The sequence below is a fragment of the Eleutherodactylus coqui genome, chromosome 9 (genome assembly GCF_035609145.1).
Source record: "Eleutherodactylus coqui strain aEleCoq1 chromosome 9, aEleCoq1.hap1, whole genome shotgun sequence".
Classification (NCBI taxonomy): Eukaryota; Metazoa; Chordata; class Amphibia; order Anura; family Eleutherodactylidae; genus Eleutherodactylus; species Eleutherodactylus coqui.
In genome coordinates, this window is record NC_089845.1 from 52,138,566 (window position 1) to 52,144,984 (window position 6,419).

General features: G+C 43.2%; 1 protein-coding gene across 2 annotated transcripts in view; it reads right to left on the reverse strand.

The window, feature by feature from the left end:
* Positions 1-1,490, reverse strand: part of ATXN1 (ataxin 1) — a 284,235-nt gene extending 282,745 nt beyond the window's left edge. For both annotated transcript variants that reach the window (XM_066579392.1, XM_066579391.1), the window contains exon 1: positions 1,266-1,490. The gene's annotated coding sequence lies outside the window, so the exon portion shown is untranslated. The remainder of the gene's footprint in view (positions 1-1,265) is intronic.
* Between the last annotated feature and the right edge of the window lie 4,929 nt (positions 1,491-6,419).

A 6,419-nucleotide genomic window follows, 5' to 3' on the forward strand; every position in this document is an offset into this window, starting at 1 on the left:
ATTCTTTCGTCTTTCATTCTGTTTTATAGCACATTGTGCTGCCGAATTAGAAAAGTCTACCAACAGATAAGTCATAATAAAGGTCAGTAATTCGATGTCAAAAAAGTTGATTAGGACAGTACTGTTCTCCAGAAGGGCCGGGTAGAAGCATTTAAAGTATAGCCCAGTTAGTGGGGTGGAGCAGAAGCCTTCCAAGTGTTCCAGGCCAATCTTTTTATCTACTGGAGACATTAGGTCTTACTTCAGAACATGAACTTAAGACTTCTAATCTCAAGTAAGTAGTGTCTTACCCACTTCTCACGCATTATGTGAGTAAACTATAGAGAAAACTAGCAGTTTACTAGTAATCCTTTGGGCCTACACGCTTGGACTTCAACTATTAGCCATGAATAATATTAAGTATACACTAAAACATTATAACCTATGATATCGTATATGTGACACAAAACGTCTTCTCCACTCTCGTGTTATTCGAGACTCCTTTGGATCTGACATGGCCTGTCTTAAGTAGTATATATACCGTCCACATAAAAGGACTGGTAAACAGAAGGCCAGGTACAGACAACATGTATGTTTCTGCGCTTCTTACGGAATGGATAAATGTCCAGACTATGAAGAATGAAATGATATGAGGAATAAAGCAGGCTGTCCCTGCTAATGTGGCACCAGGTGGTCTCCATACAGGAGCAGACTGAAAGATCAGACAGGAGGAGGAGGGAATGACAGAGGTGACATAAACGTGCAGTCTCCTCTCTCGTACACATACACACGTAGGCTCTCCTTTTGCAGACTCTTTTCAGCACCCCATGGGGAAAGTGGTAACTGCAAAGGTCTTCCTTACTACCGGCAATGTTAACCACTATTACTCTACACAACGCTACAAGCGGCCCTTGCATGGCAAGGGTTAAATTACACTGTCAGGGCCCATCACATCCATTAAAAAAAAAAAAAAAAAGAAGAATACTCACCCTGTCTAATTCATCGAGTTTTTTCGATTACCCTTATTGAGAACAATTATCAACCAATCTATGGATGGGGGGGTGGGGGGAGAAGGAGAATACGCCTGTACCTCCGGATGATTGCAGTTTGCTGCTGCTTCTTTTTTCGAGGCTTGAAAAGCAGGAACGGAAAGCCCGGCTTATGGTCGCTTAGGTTATACCGTATATAAATATCCACAGGAATACGTGTGCATGTGCCGAAACGTCTTGTCTGCTGCTATATCCACCATCGGGAAAGAAGAGCAAAGAGAAAAAATATGGACTTACTGTAAAGTGCGATAGAGAGGTTGTTGGTTGAAGAGGGTGTCTGAGCTGCTGCCTCTTTTTTTTTGTTACTCTGCCTCCCCCTCTCGCAGTAAGACAGGTCTTGTATGTCTCCTCTACTGTAGTAGAAATGATGTCTGCAGTACAGCTCTCTCTCTCCAGTATGTAAATGTGTAATAGAAGCCAAATATGGAGCAGTTGGCTGCCTCTGCAACAGCTCAAGGATCCTACTTCATGCAAAAGGGAGGAAGGGGGGGGGGAGTGTGTGGAGGCAAGGCAACACTTTGGCAGACAGCCAAGGCAGCCACACAGATTATTGCATACGCACAACAGAGCTGGGGCGGTCTCACTTAACCCTTTCCATAGTGCCTTTCACTAACCTGACATGCAAAAATGCATGCCATGTTGCATCGTCTTAAAGGGGATGTGAACAAGTTAAAGGCTCTGTCTTTTTTTTTTATATTGGCAAGAGAACCGTAAAAGGAAGAAGTATAAATGTCAAGTAACTTTCAAAGTGCATGCTTTGATTTCAAGCAGGGTGTGTGCTTCTGTTGGAAAGAGAAAGAAGAGTCATAGTGTAGGAATTGTGAAGGAAAGCCAAGCTCAATGTCCAAGAATAGTGCGGACTCGCATGTCAACGTCATTTAGGAAATAGCACTGAGTTGAACCGTTTTGGGTCAGATGAAGCATTGCAAAATGCTGCCTGGACATAGTCACTTGCTCTCGAATTTTGTGGAAGCGCGACAGATAATGTTGCGTCAAGTGAACATTATTGTTGCACTAGCGGTTGTGAATATCAACTTGTTCGGTCATAGCTTGCTAGAAGGGTTGTTGATCCAAGGATTATTCCGAATTGCCAGGTTTGGAGCCAGGAAGGAATTTCTCTTTTACTGAGGAAAATTGGCTTTTAACTCATTGGGGTTTTGTTGCCTTCCTCTGGATCAACATTGAACTAGATGGACAACATATGTCTTTCTTCAGCCTAACATGCTAAGTACAGCATACAAGTACCCCATACATGTGTATGTGCTCTCTATCCACAAGCTCACATCCTAGCAATCCTCAGGAGATCACCTTGCTGTAATATGAGGTCACCGCCGCTCTGCGAGAATTATGGTTGTCGCCATTTTTTTCCTAAAACTTAAAAATGTGTATTTTGGATCAGAACTATTGAACCGGTTGCCAAGTGAGGATGTATGAATGTTTTGTGTCTATGTGCTCTCCGTTAGATTACTTGGCAGTCATCTGAAGCTCTGGATACTTACACTTAGGAAAGGAAACTGCCCTGAAAGTATAAATAGTCCTTGTAACCCCCGCGAAAAAAAAAATGAATTTGACCTTTCCCCTGGTGTGATGTAAAGGTGTTATATTAAGACAAGGAAGAAACTATGACCGAGTCATTTATCCATGACACACTTGCAGTATGTTGCCGTTCTCCTTGGTCGTAGCGTTACTTTTGTATAATGTTGCTCATTGTATCTGCTTCCTTTTGTTCTGTTTTTGTATCGATTTGCATCGCAAGGGTATCTTGGCCCTTCTGGGATATGGGAGAGTAAACACAGGGAAATTTATGTACAACTTTTTGGCTAAACATTGATCCTGGCCTGCGCTATTGTGGAAGCATATTTCAAGACTCCTGTGCTCCTAGATTGTAGGCGTCTAAATAGAACTGCCATTTGGGAAATGAAAGAACGAAAAAGCATTACACTGTGATACATGCCAGTGACATAGTCTGCTGTCGTCGTATTTTTTTGCAAGGTGTAGACTTAACATTTCCCAACTAGTATAGTCGCATAGTTGTGTTTATTTCCTTGGCTCTCTTCCTTGATGACATCATCAGAAATGCTTTACGCTCTTTCCTCCTCCCCCCTCTAACAATAGTCAGGGTTGTACATTGTCTAAGCCTGTCAGCTGACAGCTTGTCAGTAAACCGGAGCATGCAGCGTGAAACTGTTGCTGATTCAGTGGAGAGCCTTGCAACCAATGACGGCGCAGCTGCCCCAAGTCCGTCCACTCCCATCCTTGTCAATCAGGCTCAATCTAGTATGAATGCTGGAAGAAAGGTGTTCTGTACTGAATATCCTATAGATCAGCTGTCAAGTAACTCATGGCGCAGCTGAGCTGCAGGCAAGGAACGGCACGAGACGCACAAAGTGAATTGGAGGAAACTGTTATGATTAGTGATAGAAAGGAAATAGTCATGGATGTGCATGGGAGAAATTGACAGGGAAGCATCACTTTTGGTAAATTATCATCAAATTCAACTTTTTACAAATCAGATGAAGACACCGGTTCGCGGTCAAGGAACATCATCCCAATAGAAGCATTTTAACCCCTTTCACGACCGCTATATATACAAATACGTCATGGAGCAGGCTCGGAAACTGAGTCCATTCCTTATGCTGCAGCTATCAGCTGCTTTTGACAGCTGACATCTGCAACGATCAAATGGTGGCAGTTAACTCTTTAGATACTGCGGCACCATGAGACATGTTTGCGGGGAACAAATGGGCTAGTATGGCAGCCTGGAGCTTAGTGAAGGCTGCCAGGGCTGCCATGCATGAATGCCTATTCAGGCCTACTTGCGGCAGGGCTTAATGGGCAATATTAAAAATCACTATGTACTGCAATATATATATATATATATATATATATATATATATATATATATATATATATATATACACACACACAGGAGACACCGAGGTTATACCAGCATTGTCTATATCACTTTATATAGCAGATTTACATCCCCCTGTATATAGTGATATGAAGCATGCTGGTTTAACCTGGACATCTCCTGTATATAATTATATATGTACAACTGGTATAAATTATATATTCTGTGTATAGTTATATAGACCTTGCTGGTATAACTTGGGTATCTCCGGTATTTAAGTATTTATGTACAACTGATATAAGTTATATATCTCCTTGTATATAATGATATGCAGCATGCTAGTATGACTTGGGTATCTTCTGTATATAATTATATATGTACACCTGGTATAAGTTATACATTATGTGTATAGTTATATAGACCATGCTTGTATAACCTGGGTATCTCCAGTACATAAGTATTTATGTACAACTGGTATAAGTTATATATCTCCTTGTATATAATGATATGCAGCATGCTGGTATGACTTGGGTATCTTCTGTATATAATTATATATGTACACCTGGTATAAGTTATGCATCTCCCTATATATAGTGATATGGTTACTATTGTATCTTGTCACCACCGGAAGTATGGGTGGAGACAAGATTTAGGCTGCTTGACAGGCCAATGATGCTCCTAGGAGCTGATTGGCTGATGTAGTTGCTCACTGTCCCCCAACATGTTCTTCTCTGGGCCTGCATCATTGCCCCGCTGTCACTCTACCGGAAGCCCTGGAATCTCCACTGCAGGCGGCCACCGCGAACATTGCCCCGCTGTCACTAGTGCCACCTATACAATCCCCAGGCCACGCAGTGGCTATGGGGGCAGGCTGCTGACTTCTGCATGGCTGTGACACCTGCTGACAACCGGCACACAGCGGACACCGGCCCTGCAGAGCAGACCCCAACACAGACAGCGAGGGACAGAGCTGTCAGCGGCCACAAAGGCAGAGAGCCGGCGCCCAGGATGGAGTAGTGAGGCGGCAGTAGCAGAGTGTCAGCGGAGCTGTGAGAGAGTGGTTGGTCAGGAAAGATGCTCGCCGCCTTGGTAAGTGAAAGCACCAGGTCTTCGGCAGGGGACCTAGGAGGGCAGAGCCTGAGAGCAGGGGGATTGGCAGTGCGGCGGCAGTAACAGTGTGTCAGCAGAACTGGGAGGGAGCGGTTTGGCAGGGGAGATGGTAGGGGGACTCACCGGGGGTGAGTTTTGCATTGGATGGAGGGTTAGGGTTACTTTAAGTGTTAGACTTACATTATTAGCTATAAATGCTTCCATGTGAGAGTGGGGCATCATTAACATGGAAGCATGTACAGGTCATAATGTAAGCCTAACACTAACACCACGGACTTCAACCCACTCGCTGCATTTTTTTCAATTAGACTTTCTAATGTTAAAATCGCACAAAAATCACAAACATTAGAAAGTCCCATTGAAAAAGACACAGCGATATTGCAGCGCTAAAAAAACGCTCGTGGGTAGAAGCCCTAAACCTAACCCTCCATCCAAGCCAAACCTCAGTCCACACGCTGCCAGGACCTTGCTCCAGGCAGCCAATCTGTAGCTTGGGGGCATTCACAGGGTGGATACAGCCCATCACTAGGTCTCCACCCACACTTCCGGTGGCATCAAGATACAATAGTACCAGTGATATGGACCATGCTTGTACAACCTGGATATCTCCTGTATATAATTGTACACCTTACACACAATTAAAAAAACACATCAAAAACCTGCATAGGTTTTAAAAAGACTGCATGAATTTTTAAAATCCCCATGTGGTTTTTAATAGTGTATGCAGTTTCTTAAAAAGGCACAGACTTTTTTTGGATACTGTCTGCAGTTTTTTTGTTTTTTAATTGTGGTTTAAAAATGCAACAAAAAACATCAATCAAGACAAATTTGAATGTAGTCCAGGAAATTAGTCATGTTTGGAAAGCTTATGCCAAGGGGCTAGATCATGTAGGTAAATTGGTTTTGCAGCTGTATACAGCACGGTTTAGGTATGGGTACAGGTACAGTAGGAGGGGGGCCCGAGCTGAACTTTTGCACCTGAGCCTTTAACTACGTCCCTGGTTCCAAACATCTTAGAGGAGTAACCACAGCTCTTCTGTAGATGTAGGCTTGCTCAAATCCTTCTGTGTCTTCACGTAACCTCAGACAGACTTGATGATGATATCAGGGCTTGGTGGGGCCTATATCATCACTTCCAGGTCTCCTTGTTCTTCTTTACACTGAAGATAGCTCTTAACAACATCTGCTGTATGTTTGGAGACATTCTGCTGCAGCATTAATCTGGAACCAATCAGATGCCTCCCTGATGGTCCTTCATGATGGATAAGTATCTGCCTGTACTTCTCACGATTGCGAACACCAGCTATATATGAGCCAGATATTTCAAATTTTGACTCTTCAGTCCAGAGCACCTGCTGCCATATTTCTGCTCCTCAGTTTCTATGTTATTGTGTATAATTGAGTCACTAGACCTTGTTTCCACATTG